Source organism: Nelumbo nucifera, chromosome 2 (assembly GCF_055504915.1).
Source record: "Nelumbo nucifera cultivar China Antique chromosome 2, China Antique-T2T, whole genome shotgun sequence".
NCBI classification, from domain to species: Eukaryota; Viridiplantae; Streptophyta; class Magnoliopsida; order Proteales; family Nelumbonaceae; genus Nelumbo; species Nelumbo nucifera.
The window spans coordinates 86,048,562-86,050,873 of record NC_142650.1 but is presented as its reverse complement, the minus strand read 5'-3'; the positions used below and the strand labels follow the sequence as shown (position 1 = coordinate 86,050,873).

Genomic DNA, 2,312 nt, shown 5'->3' with positions numbered 1-2,312 from the left:
CACAGTTTGGTGGATTCTGAGGCTTTGCTTCCTTTGACCAAGTATGAGAGTTTAGCCACACATGGTCATGGTGAAAACTCAAGAAAATCAGAGAATGAAGAAGTGGGGTGGAGAGAAGATAAGAGAAGAGAAGAGAGGCTCGGCTGCTCCCAATTTGCTTGGCTTCTCTCTAGATTTTTCTCCTCTTATCTACTTCCCCCAAGAGAAGCCTAAAAAATCACCTAAAATTCCTCTAGGTCAATATACAAGTCTGACTTATCCAGAAAAGACTCAAAAATAGGATAAAACAAAGTTATTGTATGAGTGGGAGAGTGGTGAAATCGAGGATGAAAGCTTCAAGGCTAAGGAATGTCTTCAACACGTCACCAGTGTAGTTGTAGAGAATTGGGGCTAGATGTTAACCTCGATGCATTCTGAATCTATCCAAACTCAAAACAGAACAGTTGTAGAACTTTTCCTTATCTTTCCAACTCATCTTGAATCATCTCAATCGGAGTTTGGATGAGAGATTTATGCTCAATCTACCACACGGCACCGAAACTATGTAAATTGACCCGATTAACTTTGTTTCTCACCTAACGCCTCCTTTCGTGCCTTAAACCAAAATATAAGAATTATGAGTGCATTTGGGCATAAAATAAACATAAAAGGCTAATTATTAAGGGAGAAAAATATGATATTTTTCGTTCTCATCAATTATCATATTTGTTCCATTGATGCGATTGATTCTTTGGCACAGAAAGTCTTCGAACTTAATCAAAATGATGGATTAGAAGTTTCCATTAGTAAGCATCTTGAGAAAGAGGGGCCAATGTTGAATGCTGATTTGTAGGAAATGGTTGCAGCATCGGATGATTCTCCAGAGTTACAACAGTCAGGTAATGCTCCTTATAGTAGGTTGCCGATTTCTGATAGGAAGCTGGTGGGTGTTGAATCCAACCAAAGATAAAAAGTCTTGCTCGAGTGAATAATTTGTACCAGTTTACAATCAAAAAGAGGTGGAAACTTACGCTTAGGTACTTCATCACCATCGGGAGTGATGTCTTTCTCCTTTTCATGATTTGACAATGTAGGGGCTGCCCTTGCTGGAGTCTAAACCTCTTCATCACTTCTCAAAACGATTGCACTTACATTTTCTCTTGGATTCACAACCGTTTGAGAGGGTAATTTCCCTGAACTCTGCGCCTCTAACCGACTAATCGCCGTCGCCATTTGGCCCATCTAATTGTCCAAACATTGGATACTGACCCTTGTCTCCTACTGAAATTGCAAAGTGTTAGTGGCAAGAGATTTGACAATATCCTCTAAAGACATACCTGAATTAGAAGTTTTGGTTGGCTGTTGTCTAGGGGGGTGTGGCTGATATGGCTGAAAAGTTTGGCAGTTTTGTGGATTCCCATAGCTGAAATTGGGGTGATCCCTCCATCCTGGATTATACGTGCTCGAATAGGGATCATATTTCCTTTGTGGTTGCCCTGGAAAACCACCTGCCGCATTTACTTGCTCAACGGGCGCCTCTTGAAGAGTTGGGCACATATCCGTTGGATGCCCTACTGTCGAACATATCCCACAAGCCTTCACCATTTGCATATTACCTGCAGCCATTTAATGAACAAGAGAGGTCAGACTTGCAATTTGTTGTTCTAGGGAAGAGATATTTACCTCATTAGCATGCTTTGAAGAAGGGTTAAGCCTATAGCCGAGCTGTTGAGAGTTGGCCGCCAAATTTGCAATTAGATTTCTTGCGGCCTCAGGAGTTTTATCTACTAAAGCCCCTCCACTAGCAGCATCGATCATGCTCCTATTAGTAGATTGAAGTCCCTCATAAAAATACTGAATAAGTAGTTGTTCGCTGATTTGATGATGGGGACAGATTGCACATAACTTCTTAAAGCGTTCCTAGTATTCATGTAGGGACTCCCCATTGTATTGCCTTATACCGCAGATTTCTTTTCTAATATTGGCCGCCCTTGAAACTGGGAAGTACTTTTCTAGGAATAGCCTCTTCATCTCGTTCCATGTGGTAACACTCCCGAAAGGTAGATAATAGAGCCAATCCTTAGCCGAATCCTTCAGAGAAAATAGGAAGGCTCTCAATTTGATTTGCTCTTCAGTTACCCCCATGGGTTTCATGCTCATGCATACCACATGCAGCTCCTTGAAATGCTTGTGATGATGGGGACAGCTTGCACATAACTTCTTAAAGCGTTCCTAGTATTCATGTAGGGACTTCCCATTGTATTGCCTTATACCGCAGATTTCTTTTCTAATATTGGCCGCCCTTGAAACTGGGAAGTACTTTTCTAGGGATA

The 2,312-nt window shown here is 41.5% G+C and overlaps 1 non-coding gene across 1 annotated transcript; it reads left to right on the top strand.

Annotated features, from left to right (window-relative positions):
* The first annotated feature begins 1,855 nt into the window (after positions 1 to 1,855).
* On the top strand, positions 1,856 to 1,962 carry LOC148802415 (small nucleolar RNA R71). The gene has a single exon (XR_016083269.1). It is a non-coding gene; the product is annotated as a small nucleolar RNA R71 (small nucleolar RNA).
* The last annotated feature ends 350 nt before the right edge of the window (positions 1,963 to 2,312 follow it).